Below are 18,933 nucleotides of genomic sequence, written 5' to 3'. Positions count from 1 at the left end.
CTAACCTTAAGACATTGATTTCATGGCTGAGTGATATTCCATTGTACATAAGGACCACAATTTCTTTATCCATTTTTCTCTTTCCTGGGATATTTAAGGTGGAATGAAGTGGAGGTCCTGGTCAACAGAGCAGCCCTAAACTTTGGGGTGCTTGTGTCTTGCTGATTTTTAATTTTCCCAATTTATACCCCCATGAGTGGAAGTGCCCTATGCTCTCTAAGCTGTGTTTTTCAGATGTTTCAGGACTCACCGGACACTTCTCCAGAGTGGCTCTTGGCAATTTACATCCCGCCCATCAGTGTAGCAAGGCTCCCATTTCTCCATGGCCTGTCCTGCATTTCTGGTTTTGACTCTTTTTTCAGCATGGCCCTTTTGACCGATGGGAAGCGAGACTTCTTTGTAGCGCTGATTTGCCTTTCCAGGTTGCTTGGTTGGCCAAAAAGGGCGTATGCGTTTTTTCCTGAATATATTCAGGAGAAAACGCATACGCCCTTTTTGGCCAAGGGCATCATTGTCAACGTTTTGCCGCTTTTCATGTACTTTAAAGGCTATTCGAATCTACCTCCTGAAATCTGTTTCCTGCAATTCTGCCTTGATTTCAAATCCTCTTCTTTGCCTTCCCTCAATATATATGTGGACGAGAGTTATCATTTATAACTCTGCAGGTTTGTGAATTGCAGTGCCCTGAACCTCCATTTTACAACTCGCTTTTTTGGGAGCTGGCCGCAAAAGCGCAGGATGGCTTCAGGCCCTGTTCTGGTTCCGGGGGGCAGGATGAGCCTGTGGTTAATTCTTCTTCCTGATGGGAAAATAGAGTGACCTGTGCCTGTCCCTACACCAAGAGCTAGTCTCTCATTGGTTCCAAGTCTTCCCGTTCATCCTCAGGACAAATTGCAACCTGTATGGAACAGGAGGTTAAAGGTGCTGATGCTCCAAGTAGGGAGCTTGCTAGTAAAGTGGCTGGAATGGCGAACCCGGGCACAAGGAGATGAGAAATGAGGTGCGTTTTAGAAACCTTTCCCCATCACACGGTGTACCATCTTCTGGGTTTCTCATGCATGTTTTTGATGTAGGAAGATGCCCTTGAACCTGGAGATTTGGGACCCTTGCGATGGGAACCACGCAGTATTACTTTAAAGGGTCTGCGTTTGCTCACCCAACCTCACCAAACCTGTCAGCCCCAAGAGTGTCCACCCTTATGTCTCATCCAGCTGTGCGTCTAGATATGGTCAATCCAGGTTGCATCACAGCCCCTGAACGCATTGTGTAAGAATTTCTCTCTCTTTCACTGTCTTTGTTTCATGGGTGTTTCAAAGTAATTTATTTTTATAATGGGGTTTAGCTGCTTTTCACTGCTGTGTTTATGCCGCTTTACACCCACTTGACACACTAACAGAGAGATATCAATACATAGGTTTTACGATTATTATTAGTCAGATATATTCTTGTGCGGTGAATAGGGCGTGTTGAGTCCAGTTCTCTGAGCAAGGAGTAGGTCTTGTCTATTACATATTGGGTTTATGGAACGGTATCTGAGCTAATTTGATACCCTTGTTTTATGTATCACCCCACCTCACCTTTCCCGTTAAGCAGCCATAGTGTGTTTTCTGCATGTGTGACTCTGTTCTGTTTTGTAATTCAGTTCAAGTGTAACGGTTTTTACATTCCCTCTATCAGTGATACCTTATGAGAAGTGTCCTTTTCTGTGTGACTTATTTCACTTAGAATCGTCGTACCTAAATCCACTCATCATGCTGCTACTAACCTTACGACATTGATTTCATGGCTGAGTGATATTCCATTGTACATAAGGACCACAACTTCTTTATCCATTTTTCTCTTTCCTGGGATATTTAAGGTGGAATGAAGTGGAGGTCCTGGTCAACAGAGCAGCCCTAAACTTTGGGGTGCTTGTGTCTTGCTGATTTTTAATTTTCCCAATTTATACCCCCATGAGTGGGAGTGCCCTATGCTCTCTAAGCTGTGTTTTTCAGATGTTTCAGGACTCACCGGACACTTCTCCAGAGTGGCTCTTGGCAATTTACATCCCGCCCATCAGTGTAGCAAGGCTCCCATTTCTCCATGGCCTGTCCTGCATTTCTGGTTTTGACACTTTTTTCAGCATGGCCCTTTTGACCGATGGGAAGCGAGACATCTTTGTAGCGCTGATTTGCCTTTCCAGGTTGCTTGGTTGGCCAAAAGGGGCGTATGCGTTTTTTCCTGAATATATTCAGGAGAAAACGCATACGCCCTTTTTGGCCAAGGGCATCATTGTCAACGTTTTGCCGCTTTTCATGTACTTTAAAGGCTATTCGAATCTACCTCCTGAAATCTGTTTCCTGCAATTCTGCCTTGATTTCAAATCCTCTTCTTTGCCTTCCCTCAATATATATGTGGACGAGAGTTATCATTTATAACTCTGCAGGTTTGTGAATTGCAGTGCCCTGAACCTCCATTTTACAACTCGCTTTTTTGGGAGCTGGCCGCAAAAGCGCAGGATGGCTTCAGGCCCTGTTCTGGTTCCGGGGGGCAGGATGAGCCTGTGGTTAATTCTTCTTCCTGATGGGAAAATAGAGTGACCTGTGCCTGTCCCAACACCAAGAGCTAGTCTCTCGTTGGTTCCACGTCTTCCCGTTCATCCTCAGGGCAAATTGCAACCTGTACGGAACAGGAGGTTAAAGGTGCTGATGCTCCAAGTAGGGAGATTGCTAGTAAAGCGGCTGGAATGGCGAACCCGGGCACAAGGAGATGAGAAATGAGGTGCGTTTTAGAAACCTTTTCCCATCACACGGTGCACCATCTTCTGGTTTTTCTCATGCATGTTTTCGATGTAGGAAGATGCCCTTGAACCTGGAGATTTGGGACCCATGCGATGGGTACCACGCAGTATTACTTTAAAGGGTCTGCGTTTGCTCACCCAACCTCACCAAACCTCTCAGCCCCAAGAGTGTCCACCCTTATGTCTCATCCAGCTGTGGGTCTAGATATGGTCAATCCAGGTTGCATCACAGCCCCTGAACGCATTGTGTAAGAATTTCTCTCTCTTTCACTGTCTTTGTTTCATGGGTTTTTCAAAGTAATTTATTTTCATAATGGGATTTAGCTGCTTTTCACTGCTGTGTTTATGCTGCTTTACACCCACTTGACACACTAACAGAGAGATATCAATACATACGTTTTACGATTATTATTAGTCAGATATATTCTTGTGTGGTGAATAGGGCGTGTTGAGTCCAGTTCTCTGAGCAAGGAGTAGGTCTTGTCTATTACATATTGGGTTTATGGAACGGTATCTGAGCTAATTTGATACCCTTGTTTTATGTATCACCCCACCTCACCTTTCCCGTTAAGCAGCCATAGTGTGTTTTCTGCATGTGTGACTCTGTTCTGTTTTGTAATTCAGTTCAAGTGTAACGGTTTTTACATTCCCTCTATCAGTGATACCTTATGAGAAGTGTCCTTTTCTGTGTGACTTATTTCACTTAGAATCGTCGTACCTAAATCCACTCATCATGCTGCTACTAACCTTACGACATTGATTTCATGGCTGAGTGATATTCCATTGTACATAAGGACGACAACTTCTTTACCCATTTTTCTCTTTCCTGGGATATTTAAGGTGGAATGAAGTGGAGGTCCTGGTCAACAGAGCAGCCCTAAACTTTGGGGTGCTTGTGTCTTGCTGATTTTTAATTTTCCCAATTTATACCCCCATGAGTGGAAGTGCCCTATGCTCTCTAAGCTGTGTTTTTCAGATGTTTCAGGACTCACCGGACACTTCTCCAGAGTGGCTCTTGGCAATTTACATCCCGCCCATCAGTGTAGCAAGGCTCCCATTTCTCCATGGCCTGTCCTGCATTTCTGGTTTTGACACTTTTTTCAGCATGGCCCTTTTGACCGATGGGAAGCGAGACTTCTTTGTAGCGCTGATTTGCATTTCCAGGTTGCTTGGTTGGCCAAAAAGGGCATATGCGTTTTTTCCTGAATATATTCAGGAAAAAACGCATACGCCCTTTTTGGCCAAGGGCATCATTGTCAACGTTTTGCCGCTTTTCATGTGCTTTAAAGGCGATTCGTATCTACCTCCTGAAATCTGTTTCCTGCAATTCTGCCTTGATTTCAAATCCTCTTCGTTGCCTTCCCTCAATATATTTGTGGACGAGAGTTATCATTTATAACTCTGCAGGTTTGTGAATTGCAGTGCCCTGAACCTCCATTTTACAACTCGCTTTTTTGGTAGCTGGCCGCAAAAGTGCAGGATGGCTTCAGGCCCTGTTCTGGTTCCGGGGGGCAGGATGAGCCTGTGGTTAATTCTTCTTTCTGAGGGGAAAATAGAGTGACCTGGGCCTGTCCCAACACCAAGAGCTAGTCTCTCGTTGGTTCCACGTCTTCCCGTTTATCCTCAGGACAGATTGCAACCTGTATGGAACAGGAGGTTAAAGGTGCTGATGCTCCAAGGAGGGAGATTGCTAGTAAAGTGGCTGGAATGGCGAACCCGGGCACAAGGAGATGAGAAATGAGGTGCGTTTTAGAAACCTTTCCCCATCACACGGTGTACCATCTTCTGGGTTTCTCATGCATGTTTTTGATGTAGGAAGATGCCCTTGAACCTGGAGATTTGGGACCCATGCGATGGGTACCACGCAGTATTACTTTAAAGGGTCTGCGTTTGCTCACCCAACCTCACCAAACCTCTCAGCCCCAAGAGTGTCCACCCTTATGTCTCATCCAGCTGTGCGTCTAGATATGGTCAATCCAGGTTGCATCACAGCCCCTGAACGCATTGTGTAAGAATTTCTCTCTCTTTCACTGTCTTTCTTTCATGGGTGTTTCAAAGTAATTTATTTTTATAATGGGGTTTAGCTGCTTTTCACTGCTGTGTTTATGCCGCTTTACACCCACTTGACACACTAACAGAGAGATATCAATACATAGGTTTTACGATTATTATTAGTCAGATATATTCTTGTGCGGTGAATAGGGCGTGTTGAGTCCAGTTCTCTGAGCAAGGAGTAGGTCTTGTCTATTACATATTGGGTTTATGGAACGGTATCTGAGCTAATTTGATACCCTTGTTTTATGTATCACCCCACCTCACCTTTTCCGTTAAGCAGCCATAGTGTGTTTTCTGCATGTGTGACTCTGTTCTGTTTTGTAATTCAGTTCAAGTGTAACAGTTTTTACATTCCCTCTATCCGTGATACCTTATGAGAAGTGTCCTTTTCTGTGTGACTTATTTCACTTAGAATCGTCGTACCTAAATCCACTCATCATGCTGCTACTAACCTTAAGACATTGATTTCATGGCTGAGTGATATTCCATTGTACATAAGGACCACAACTTCTTTATCCATTTTTCTCTTTCCTGGGATATTTAAGGTGGAATGAAGTGGAGGTCCTGGTCAACAGAGCAGCCCTAAACTTTGGGGTGCTTGTGTCTTGCTGATTTTTAATTTTCCCAATTTATACCCCCATGAGTGGAAGTGCCCTATGCTCTCTAAGCTGTGTTTTTCAGATGTTTCAGGACTCACCGGACACTTCTCCAGAGTGGCTCTTGGCAATTTACATCCCGCCCATCAGTGTAGCAAGGCTCCCATTTCTCCATGGCCTGTCCTGCATTTCTGGTTTTGACTCTTTTTTCAGCATGGCCCTTTTGACCGATGGGAAGCGAGACTTCTTTGTAGCGCTGATTTGCCTTTCCAGGTTGCTTGGTTGGCCAAAAAGGGCGTATGCGTTTTTTCCTGAATATATTCAGGAAAAAACGCATACGCCCTTTTTGGCCAAGGGCATCATTGTCAACGTTTTGCCGCTTTTCATGTACTTTAAAGGCGATTCGAATATACCTCCTGAAATCTGTTTCCTGCAATTCTGCCTTAATTTCAAATCCTCTTCTTTGCCTTCCCTCAATATATTTGTGGACGAGAGTTATCATTTATAACTCTGCAGGTTTGTGAATTGCAGTGCCCTGAACCTCCATTTTACAACTCACTTTTTTGGGAGCTGGCCGCAAAAGCGCAGGATGGCTTCAGGCCCTGTTCTGGTTCCGGGAGGCAGGCTGAGCCTGTGGTTAATTCTTCTTCCTGATGGGAAAATAGAGTGACCTGTGCCTGTCCCAACACCAGGAGCTTGTCTCTCGTTGGTTCCACGTCTTCCCGTTCATCCTCAGGATAAATTGCAACCTGTATTGAACAGGAGGTTAAAGGTGCTGATGCTCCAAGTAGGGAGATTGCTAGTAAAGGGGCTGGAATGGCGAACCCGGGCACAAGGAGATGAGAAATGAGGTGCGTTTTAGAAACATTTCCCCATCACACGGTGTACCATCTTCTGGGTTTCTCATGCATGTTTTCGATGTAGGAAGATGCCCTTGAACCTGGAGACTTGGGACCCATGCGATGGGTACCACGCAGTATTACTTTAAAGGGTCTGCGTTTGCTCACCCAAACTCACCAAACCTCTCAGCCCCAAGAGTGTCCACCCTTATGTCTCATCTAGCTGTGGGTCTAGATATGGTCAATCCAGGTTGCATCACAGCCCCTGAATGCATTGTGTAAGAATTTCTCTCTCTTTCACTGTCTTTGTTTCATGGGTGTTTCAAAGTAATATATTTTTATAATGGGGTTTAGCTGCTTTTCAGTGCTGTGTTTATGCCGCTTTACACCCACTTGACCCACTAACAGAGAGATATCAATACATAGGTTTTACGATTATTACTAGTCAGATATATTCTTGTGCGTTGAATAGGGCGTGTTGAGTCCAGTTCTCTGAGCAAGGAGTAGGTCTTGTCTATTACATACTGGGTTTATGGAATGGTATCTGAGCTAATTTGATACCCTTGTTTTATGTATCACCCCACCTCACCTTTCCCGTTAAGCAGCCATAGTGTGTTTTCTGCATGTGTGACTCTGTTCTGTTTTGTAATTCAGTTCAAGTGTAACGGTTTTTACATTCCCTCTATCAGTGATACCTTATGAGAAGTGTCCTTTTCTGTGTGACTTATTTCACTTAGAATCGTCGTACCTAAATCCACTCATCATGCTGCTACTAACCTTACGACATTGATTTCACGGCTGAGTGATATTCCATTGTACATGAGGACCACAACTTCTTTATCCATTTTTCTCTTTCCTGGGATATTTAAGGGGGAATGAAGTGGAGGTCCTGGTCAACAGAGCAGCCCTAAACTTTGGGGTGCTTGTGTCTTGCTGATTTTTAATTTTCCCAATTTATAACCCCATGAGTGGAAGTGCCCTATGCTCTCTAAGCTGTGTTTTTCAGATGTTTCAGGACTCACCGGACACTTCTCCAGAGTGGCTCTTGGCTATTTACATCCCGCCCATCAGTGTAGCAAGGCTCCCATTTCTCCATGGCCTGTCCTGCATTTCTGGTTTTGACACTTTTTTCAGCATGGCCCTTTTTACCGATTGGAAGCGAGACTTCCTTGTAGCGCTGATTTGCCTTTCCAGGTTGCTTGGTTGGCCAAAAAGGGCGTATGCGTTTTTTCCTGAATATATTCAGGAAAAAACGCATACGCCCTTTTTGGCCAAGGGCATCATTGTCAACGTTTTGCCGCTTTTCATGTGCTTTAAAGGCGATTCGAATCTACCTCCTGAAATCTGTTTCCTGCAATTCTGCCTTGATTTCAAATCCTCTTCTTTGCCTTCCCTCAATATATTTGTGGACGAGAGTTATCATTTATAACTCTGCAGGTTTGTGAATTGCAGTGCCCTGAACCTCCATTTTACAACTCGCTTTTTAGGGAGCTGGCCGCAAAAGCGCAGGATGGCTTCAGGCCCTGTTCTGGTTCCGGGGGGCAGGCTGAGCCTGTGGTTAATTCTTCTTCCTGATGGGAAAATAGAGTGACCTGTGCCTGTCCCAACACCAAGAGCTAGTCTTTCATTGGTTCCACGTCTTCCCGTTCATCCTCAGTACAAATTGCAACCTGTACGGAACAGGAGGTTAAAGGTGCTGATGCTCCAAGGAGGGAGATTGCTAGTAAAGTGGCTGGAATGGCGAACCCGGGCACAAGCAGATGAGAAATGAGGTGCGTTTTAGAAACCTTTCCCCATCACACGGTGTACCATCTTCTGGGTATCTCATGCATGTTTTCGATGTAGGAAGATGCCCTTGTACCTGGAGATTTGGGACCCATGCGATGGGTACCACGCAGTATTACTTTAAAGGGTCTGCGTTTGCTCACCCAACCTCACCAAACCTCTCAGCCGCAACAGTGTCCACCCTTATGTCTCATCCAGCTGTGGGTCTAGATATGGTCAATCCAGGTTGCATCACAGCCCCTGAACGCATTGTGTAAGAATTCCTCTCTCTTTCACTGTCTTTGTTTCATGGGTTTTTCAAAGTAATTTATTTTTATAATGGGGTTTAGCTGCTTTTCACTGCTGTGTTTATGCCGCTTTTTACCCACTTGACACACTAACAGAGAGATATCAATACATAGGTTTTAAGATTATTACTAGTCAGATATATTCTTGTGCGGTGAATAGGGCGTGTTGAGTCCAGTTCTCTGAGCAAGGAGTAGGTCTTGTCTATTACATATTGGGTTTATGGAACGGTATCTGAGCTAATTTGAAACCCTTGTTTTATGTATCACCCCACCTCACCTTTCCCGTTAAGCAGCCATAGTGTGTTTTCTGCATGTGTGACTCTGTTCTGTTTTGTAATTCAGTTCAAGTGTAACGGTTTTTACATTCCCTCTATCAGTGATACCTTTTGAGAAGTGTCCTTTTCTGTGTGACTTATTTCACTTAGAGTCGTCATACCTAAATCCACTCATCATGCTGCTACTAGCCTTATGACATTGATTTCACGGCTGAGTGATATTCCATTGTACATAAGGACCACAACTTCTTTATCCATTTTTCTCTTTCCTGGGATATTGAAGGTGGAATGAAGTGGAGGTCCTTGTCAACAGAGCAGCCCTAAACTTTGGGGTGCTTGTGTCTTGCTGATTTTTAATTTTCCCAATTTATAACCCCATGAGTGGAAGTGCCCTATGCTCTCTAAGCTTTGTTTTTTAGATGTTTCAGGACTCACCGTACGCTTCTCCAGAGTGGCTGTTGGCAATTTACATCCCGCCCATCAGTGTAGCAAGGCTCCCATTTCTCCATGGCCTGTCCTGCATTTCTGGTTTTGACACTTTTTTCAGCATGGCCTTTTTAACCGAAGGGAAGCGAGACATCTTTGTAGCGCTGATTTGCCTTTCCAGGTTGCTTGGTTGGCAAAAAAGGGCGTATGCGTTTTTTCCTGAATATATTCAGGAAAAAACGCATACGCCCTTTTTGGCCAAGGGCATCATTGTCAACGTTTTTCCGCTTTTCATGTGCTTTAAAGGCGATTCGAATCTACCTCCTGAAATCTGTTTCCTGCAATTCTGCCTTGATTTCAAATCCTCTTCTTTGCCTTCCCTCAATATATTTGTGGATGAGAGTTATCATTTATAAGTCTGCAGGTTTGTGAATTGCAGTGCCCTGAACCTCCATTTTACAACTCGCTTTTTAGGGAGCTGGCCGCAAAAGCGCAGGATGGCTTCAGGCCCTGTTCTGGTTCCGGGGGGCAGGCTGAGCCTGTGGTTAATTCTTCTTCCTGATGGGAAAATAGAGTGACCTGTGCCTGTCCCAACACCAAGAGCTAGTCTTTCATTGGTTCCACGTCTTCTCGTTCATCCTCAGGACAAATTGCAAACTGTACGGAACAGGAGGTTAAAGGTGCTGATGCTCCAAGGAGGGAGATTGCTAGTAAAGTGGCTGGAATGGCGAACCCGGGCACAAGCAGATGAGAAATGAGGTGCGTTTTAGAAACCTTTCCCCATCACACGGTGTACCATCTTCTGGGTATCTCATGCATGTTTTCGATGTAGGAAGATGCCCTTGAACCTGGAGATTTGGGACCCATGCGATGGGTACCACGCAGTATTACTTTAAAGGGTCTGCGTTTGCTCACCCAACCTCACCAAACCTCTCAGCCGCAACAGTGTCCACCCTTATGTCTCATCCAGCTGTGGGTCTAGATATGGTCAATCCAGGTTGCATCACAGCCCCTGAACGCATTGTGTAAGAATTTCTCTCTCTTTCACTGTCTTTGTTTCATGGGTTTTTCAAAGTAATTTATTTTTATAATGGGGTTTAGCTGCTTTTCACTGCTGTGTTTATGCCGCTTTACACCCACTTGACACACTAACAGAGAGATATCAATACATAGGTTTTAAGATTATTACTAGTCAGATATATTCTTGTGCGGTGAATAGGGCGTGTTGAGTCCAGTTCTCTGAGCAAGGAGTAGGTCTTGTCTATTACATATTGGTTTTATGGAACGGTATCTGAGCTAATTTGAAACCCTTGTTTTATGTATCACCCCACCTCACCTTTCCCGTTAAGCAGCCATAGTGTGTTTTCTGCATGTGTGACTCTGTTCTGTTTTGTAATTCTGTTCAAGTGTAACGGTTTTTACATTCCCTCTATCAGTGATACCTTATGAGAAGTGTCCTTTTCTGTGTGACTTATTTCACTTAGAATCGTCGTACCTAAATCCACTCATCATGCTGCTACTAGCCTTATGACATTGATTTCATGGCTGAGTGATATTCCATTGTACATAAGGACCACAACTTCTTTATCCATTTTTCTCTTTCCTGGGATATTGAAGGTGGAATGAAGTGGAGGTCCTTGTCAACAGAGCAGCCCTAAACTTTGGGGTGCTTGTGTCTTGCTGATTTTTAATTTTCCCAATTTATACCCCCATGAGTGGAAGTGCCCTATGCTCTCTAAGCTTTGCTTTTTAGACGTTTCAGGACTCACCGTACACTTCTCCAGAGTGGCTGTTGACAATTTACATCCCGCCCATCAGTGTAGCAAGGCTCCCATTTCTCCATGGCCTGTCCTGCATTTCTGGTTTTGACACTTTTTTCAGCATGGCCCTTTTGACCGATGGGAAGTGAGACATCTTTGTAGCGCTGATTTGCCTTTCCAGGTTGCTTGGTTGGCCAAAAAGGGCGTATGCGTTTTTTCCTGAATATATTCAGGAAAAAACGCATACGCCCTTTTTGGCCAAGGGCATCATTGTCAACGTTTTGCCGCTTTTCATGTGCTTTAAAGGCGATTCGAATCTACCTCCTGAAATCTGTTTCCTGCAATTCTGCCTTGATTTCAAATCCTCTTCTTTGCCTTCCCTCAATATATTTGTGGACGAGAGTTATCATTTATAACTCTGCAGGTTTGTGAATTGCAGTGCCCTGAACCTCCATTTTACAACTCGCTTTTTAGGGAGCTGGCCGCAAAAGCGCAGGATGGCTTCAGGCCCTGTTCTGGTTCCGGGGGGCAGGCTGAGCCTGTGGTTAATTCTTCTTCCTGATGGGAAAATAGAGTGACCTGTGCCTGTCCCAACACCAAGAGCTAGTCTTTCATTGGTTCCACGTCTTCCCGTTCATCCTCAGTACAAATTGCAACCTGTACGGAACAGCAGGTTAAAGGTGCTGATGCTCCAAGGAGGGAGATTGCTAGTAAAGTGGCTGGAATGGCGAACCCGGGCACAAGCAGATGAGAAATGAGGTGCGTTTTAGAAACCTTTCCCCATCACACGGTGTACCATCTTCTGGGTATCTCATGCATGTTTTCGATGTAGGAAGATGCCCTTGTACCTGGAGATTTGGGACCCATGCGATGGGTACCACGCAGTATTACTTTAAAGGGTCTGCGTTTGCTCACCCAACCTCACCAAACCTCTCAGCCGCAACAGTGTCCACCCTTATGTCTCATCCAGCTGTGGGTCTAGATATGGTCAATCCAGGTTGCATCACAGCCCATGAACGCATTGTGTAAGAATTTCTCTCTCTTTCACTGTCTTTGTTTCATGGGTTTTTCAAAGTAATTTATTTTTATAATGGGGTTTAGCTGCTTTTCACTGCTGTGTTTATGCCGCTTTTTACCCACTTGACACACTAACAGAGAGATATCAATACATAGGTTTTAAGATTATTACTAGTCAGATATATTCTTGTGCGGTGAATAGGGCGTGTTGAGTCCAGTTCTCTGAGCAAGGAGTAGGTCTTGTCTATTACATATTGGGTTTATGGAACGGTATCTGAGCTAATTTGAAACCCTTGTTTTATGTATCACCCCACCTCACCTTTCCCGTTAAGCAGCCATAGTGTGTTTTCTGCATGTGTGACTCTGTTCTGTTTTGTAATTCAGTTCAAGTGTAACGGTTTTTACATTCCCTCTATCAGTGATACCTTTTGAGAAGTGTCCTTTTCTGTGTGACTTATTTCACTTAGAGTCGTCATACCTAAATCCACTCATCATGCTGCTACTAGCCTTATGACATTGATTTCACGGCTGAGTGATATTCCATTGTACATAAGGACCACAACTTCTTTATCCATTTTTCTCTTTCCTGGGATATTGAAGGTGGAATGAAGTGGAGGTCCTTGTCAACAGAGCAGCCCTAAACTTTGGGGTGCTTGTGTCTTGCTGATTTTTAATTTTCCCAATTTATAACCCCATGAGTGGAAGTGCCCTATGCTCTCTAAGCTTTGTTTTTTAGATGTTTCAGGACTCACCGTACGCTTCTCCAGAGTGGCTGTTGGCAATTTACATCCCGCCCATCAGTGTAGCAAGGCTCCCATTTCTCCATGGCCTGTCCTGCATTTCTGGTTTTGACACTTTTTTCAGCATGGCCTTTTTAACCGAAGGGAAGCGAGACATCTTTGTAGCGCTGATTTGCCTTTCCAGGTTGCTTGGTTGGCAAAAAAGGGCGTATGCGTTTTTTCCTGAATATATTCAGGAAAAAACGCATACGCCCTTTTTGGCCAAGGGCATCATTGTCAACGTTTTTCCGCTTTTCATGTGCTTTAAAGGCGATTCGAATCTACCTCCTGAAATCTGTTTCCTGCAATTCTGCCTTGATTTCAAATCCTCTTCTTTGCCTTCCCTCAATATATTTGTGGATGAGAGTTATCATTTATAAGTCTGCAGGTTTGTGAATTGCAGTGCCCTGAACCTCCATTTTACAACTCGCTTTTTAGGGAGCTGGCCGCAAAAGCGCAGGATGGCTTCAGGCCCTGTTCTGGTTCCGGGGGGCAGGCTGAGCCTGTGGTTAATTCTTCTTCCTGATGGGAAAATAGAGTGACCTGTGCCTGTCCCAACACCAAGAGCTAGTCTTTCATTGGTTCCACGTCTTCTCGTTCATCCTCAGGACAAATTGCAAACTGTACGGAACAGGAGGTTAAAGGTGCTGATGCTCCAAGGAGGGAGATTGCTAGTAAAGTGGCTGGAATGGCGAACCCGGGCACAAGCAGATGAGAAATGAGGTGCGTTTTAGAAACCTTTCCCCATCACACGGTGTACCATCTTCTGGGTATCTCATGCATGTTTTCGATGTAGGAAGATGCCCTTGAACCTGGAGATTTGGGACCCATGCGATGGGTACCACGCAGTATTACTTTAAAGGGTCTGCGTTTGCTCACCCAACCTCACCAAACCTCTCAGCCGCAACAGTGTCCACCCTTATGTCTCATCCAGCTGTGGGTCTAGATATGGTCAATCCAGGTTGCATCACAGCCCCTGAACGCATTGTGTAAGAATTTCTCTCTCTTTCACTGTCTTTGTTTCATGGGTTTTTCAAAGTAATTTATTTTTATAATGGGGTTTAGCTGCTTTTCACTGCTGTGTTTATGCCGCTTTACACCCACTTGACACACTAACAGAGAGATATCAATACATAGGTTTTAAGATTATTACTAGTCAGATATATTCTTGTGCGGTGAATAGGGCGTGTTGAGTCCAGTTCTCTGAGCAAGGAGTAGGTCTTGTCTATTACATATTGGTTTTATGGAACGGTATCTGAGCTAATTTGAAACCCTTGTTTTATGTATCACCCCACCTCACCTTTCCCGTTAAGCAGCCATAGTGTGTTTTCTGCATGTGTGACTCTGTTCTGTTTTGTAATTCTGTTCAAGTGTAACGGTTTTTACATTCCCTCTATCAGTGATACCTTATGAGAAGTGTCCTTTTCTGTGTGACTTATTTCACTTAGAATCGTCGTACCTAAATCCACTCATCATGCTGCTACTAGCCTTATGACATTGATTTCATGGCTGAGTGATATTCCATTGTACATAAGGACCACAACTTCTTTATCCATTTTTCTCTTTCCTGGGATATTGAAGGTGGAATGAAGTGGAGGTCCTTGTCAACAGAGCAGCCCTAAACTTTGGGGTGCTTGTGTCTTGCTGATTTTTAATTTTCCCAATTTATACCCCCATGAGTGGAAGTGCCCTATGCTCTCTAAGCTTTGCTTTTTAGACGTTTCAGGACTCACCGTACACTTCTCCAGAGTGGCTGTTGACAATTTACATCCCGCCCATCAGTGTAGCAAGGCTCCCATTTCTCCATGGCCTGTCCTGCATTTCTGGTTTTGACACTTTTTTCAGCATGGCCCTTTTGACCGATGGGAAGTGAGACATCTTTGTAGCGCTGATTTGCCTTTCCAGGTTGCTTGGTTGGCCAAAAAGGGCGTATGCGTTTTTTCCTGAATATATTCAGGAAAAAACGCATACGCCCTTTTTGGCCAAGGGCATCATTGTCAACGTTTTGCCGCTTTTCATGTGCTTTAAAGGCGATTCGAATCTACCTCCTGAAATCTGTTTCCTGCAATTCTGCCTTGATTTCAAATCCTCTTCTTTGCCTTCCCTCAATATATTTGTGGACGAGAGTTATCATTTATAACTCTGCAGGTTTGTGAATTGCAGTGCCCTGAACCTCCATTTTACAACTCGCTTTTTAGGGAGCTGGCCGCAAAAGCGCAGGATGGCTTCAGGCCCTGTTCTGGTTCCGGGGGGCAGGCTGAGCCTGTGGTTAATTCTTCTTCCTGATGGGAAAATAGAGTGACCTGTGCCTGTCCCAACACCAAGAGCTAGTCTTTCATTGGTTCCACGTCTTCCCGTTCATCCTCAGTACAAATTGCAACCTGTACGGAACAGCAGGTTAAAGGTGCTGATGCTCCAAGGAGGGAGATTGCTAGTAAAGTGGCTGGAATGGCGAACCCGGGCACAAGCAGATGAGAAATGAGGTGCGTTTTAGAAACCTTTCCCCATCACACGGTGTACCATCTTCTGGGTATCTCATGCATGTTTTCGATGTAGGAAGATGCCCTTGTACCTGGAGATTTGGGACCCATGCGATGGGTACCACGCAGTATTACTTTAAAGGGTCTGCGTTTGCTCACCCAACCTCACCAAACCTCTCAGCCGCAACAGTGTCCACCCTTATGTCTCATCCAGCTGTGGGTCTAGATATGGTCAATCCAGGTTGCATCACAGCCCATGAACGCATTGTGTAAGAATTTCTCTCTCTTTCACTGTCTTTGTTTCATGGGTTTTTCAAAGTAATTTATTTTTATAATGGGGTTTAGCTGCTTTTCACTGCTGTGTTTATGCCGCTTTTTACCCACTTGACACACTAACAGAGAGATATCAATACATAGGTTTTAAGATTATTACTAGTCAGATATATTCTTGTGCGGTGAATAGGGCGTGTTGAGTCCAGTTCTCTGAGCAAGGAGTAGGTCTTGTCTATTACATATTGGGTTTATGGAACGGTATCTGAGCTAATTTGAAACCCTTGTTTTATGTATCACCCCACCTCACCTTTCCCGTTAAGCAGCCATAGTGTGTTTTCTGCATGTGTGACTCTGTTCTGTTTTGTAATTCAGTTCAAGTGTAACGGTTTTTACATTCCCTCTATCAGTGATACCTTTTGAGAAGTGTCCTTTTCTGTGTGACTTATTTCACTTAGAGTCGTCATACCTAAATCCACTCATCATGCTGCTACTAGCCTTATGACATTGATTTCACGGCTGAGTGATATTCCATTGTACATAAGGACCACAACTTCTTTATCCATTTTTCTCTTTCCTGGGATATTGAAGGTGGAATGAAGTGGAGGTCCTTGTCAACAGAGCAGCCCTAAACTTTGGGGTGCTTGTGTCTTGCTGATTTTTAATTTTCCCAATTTATAACCCCATGAGTGGAAGTGCCCTATGCTCTCTAAGCTTTGTTTTTTAGATGTTTCAGGACTCACCGTACGCTTCTCCAGAGTGGCTGTTGGCAATTTACATCCCGCCCATCAGTGTAGCAAGGCTCCCATTTCTCCATGGCCTGTCCTGCATTTCTGGTTTTGACACTTTTTTCAGCATGGCCTTTTTAACCGAAGGGAAGCGAGACATCTTTGTAGCGCTGATTTGCCTTTCCAGGTTGCTTGGTTGGCAAAAAAGGGCGTATGCGTTTTTTCCTGAATATATTCAGGAAAAAACGCATACGCCCTTTTTGGCCAAGGGCATCATTGTCAACGTTTTTCCGCTTTTCATGTGCTTTAAAGGCGATTCGAATCTACCTCCTGAAATCTGTTTCCTGCAATTCTGCCTTGATTTCAAATCCTCTTCTTTGCCTTCCCTCAATATATTTGTGGACGAGAGTTATCATTTATAAGTCTGCAGGTTTGTGAATTGCAGTGCCCTGAACCTCCATTTTACAACTCGCTTTTTAGGGAGCTGGCCGCAAAAGCGCAGGATGGCTTCAGGCCCTGTTCTGGTTCCGGGGGGCAGGCTGAGCCTGTGGTTAATTCTTCTTCCTGATGGGAAAATAGAGTGACCTGTGCCTGTCCCAACACCAAGAGCTAGTCTTTCATTGGTTCCACGTCTTCCCGTTCATCCTCAGTACAAATTGCAACCTGTACGGAACAGGAGGTTAAAGGTGCTGATGCTCCAAGGAGGGAGATTGCTAGTAAAGTGGCTGGAATGGCGAACCCGGGCACAAGCAGATGAGAAATGAGGTGCGTTTTAGAAACCTTTCCCCATCACACGGTGTACCATCTTCTGGGTATCTCATGCATGTTTTCGATGTAGGAAGATGCCCTTGAACCTGGAGATTTGGGACCCATGCGATGGGTACCACGCAGTATTACTTTAAAGGGTCTGCGTTTGCTCACCCAACCTCACCAAACCTCTCAGCCGCAACAGTGTCCACCCTTATGTCTCATCCAGCTGTGGGTCTAGATATGGTCAATCCAGGTTGCATCACAGCCCCTGAACGCATTGTGTAAGAATTTCTCTCTCTTTCACTGTCTTTGTTTCATGGGTTTTTCAAAGTAATTTATTTTTATAATGGGGTTTAGCTGCTTTTCACTGCTGTGTTTATGCCGCTTTTTACCCACTTGACACACAAACAGAGAGATATCAATACATAGGTTTTAAGATTATTACTAGTCAGATATATTCTTGTGCGGTGAATAGGGCGTGTTGAGTCCAGTTCTCTGAGCAAGGAGTAGGTCTTGTCTATTACATATTGGGTTTATGGAACGGAATCTGAGCTAATTTGAAACCCTTGTTTTATGTATCACCCCACCTCACCTTTCCCGTTAAGCAACCCTAGTGTGTTTTCTGCATGTGTGACTCTGTTCTGTTTTGTAATTCAGTTCAAGTGTAACGGTTTTTACATTCCCTCTATAAGTGATACCTTATGAGAAGTGTCCTTTTCTGTGTGACTTATTTCACTTAGAGTCGTCGTACCTAAATCCACTCATCATGCTGCTACTAGCCTTATGACATTGATTTCACGGCTGAGTGATATTCCATTGTACATAAGGACCACAACTTCTTTATCCATTTTTCTCTTTCCTGGGATATTGAAGGTGGAATGAAGTGGAGGTCCTTGTCAACAGAGCAGCCCTCAACTTTGGGGTGCTTGTGTCTTGCTGATTTTTAATTTTCCCAATTTATACCCCCATGAGTGGAAGTGCCCTATGCTCTCTAAGCTTTGCTTTTTAGACGTTTCAGGACTCACCGTACACTTCTCCAGAGTGGCTGTTGACAATTTACATCCCGCCCATCAGTGTAGCAAGGCTCCCATTTCTCCATGGCCTGTCCTGCATTTCTGGTTTTGACACTTTTTTCAGCATGGCCCTTTTGACCGATGGGAAGCGAGACACCTTTGTAGCGCTGATTTGCCTTTCCAGGTTGCTTGGTTGGCCAAAAAGGGCGTATGCGTTTTTTCCTGAATATATTCAGGAAAAAACGCATACGCCCTTTTTGGCCAAGGGCATCATTGTCAACGTTTTGCCGGTTTTCATGTGCTTTAAAGGCGATTCGAATCTACCTCCTGAAATCTGTTTCCTGCAATTCTGCCTTGATTTCAAATCCTCTTCTTTGCCTTCCCTCAATATATTTGTGGATGAGAGTTATCATTTATAACTCTGCAGGTTTGTGAATTGCAGTGCCCTGAACCTCCATTTTACAACTCGCTTTTTAGGGAGCTGGCCGCAAAAGCGCAGGATGGCTTCAGGCCCTGTTCTGGTTCCGGGGGGGAGGCTGAGCCTGTGGTTAATTCTTCTTCCTGATGGGAAAATAGAGTGACCTGTGCCTGTCCCAACACCAAGAGCTAGTCTTTCATTGGTTCCACGTCTTCCCGTTCATCCTCAGTACAAATTGCAACCTGTACGGAACAGGAGGTTAAAGGTGCTGATGCTCCAAGGAGGGAGATTGCTAGTAAAGTGGCTGGAATGGCGAACCCGGGCACAAGCAGATGAGAAATGAGGTGCGTTTTAGAAACCTTTCCCCATCACACGGTGTACCATCTTCTGGGTATCTCATGCATGTTTTCGATGTAGGAAGATGCCCTTGAACCTGGAGATTTGGGACCCATGCGATGGGTACCACGCAGTATTACTTTAAAGGGTCTGCGTTTGCTCACCCAACCTCACCAAACCTCTCAGCCGCAACAGTGTCCACCCTTATGTCTCATCCAGCTGTGGGTCTAGATATGGTCAATCCAGGTTGCATCACAGCCCCTGAACGCATTGTGTAAGAATTTCTCTCTCTTTCACTGTCTTTGTTTCATGGGTTTTTCAAAGTAATTTATTTTTATAA

This window comes from Balaenoptera borealis (assembly GCF_965194805.1).
Source record: "Balaenoptera borealis genome assembly, contig: HAP1_SCAFFOLD_42, whole genome shotgun sequence".
NCBI lineage: Eukaryota > Metazoa > Chordata > Mammalia > Artiodactyla > Balaenopteridae > Balaenoptera > Balaenoptera borealis.
This window is presented reverse-complemented; position numbering follows the sequence as displayed.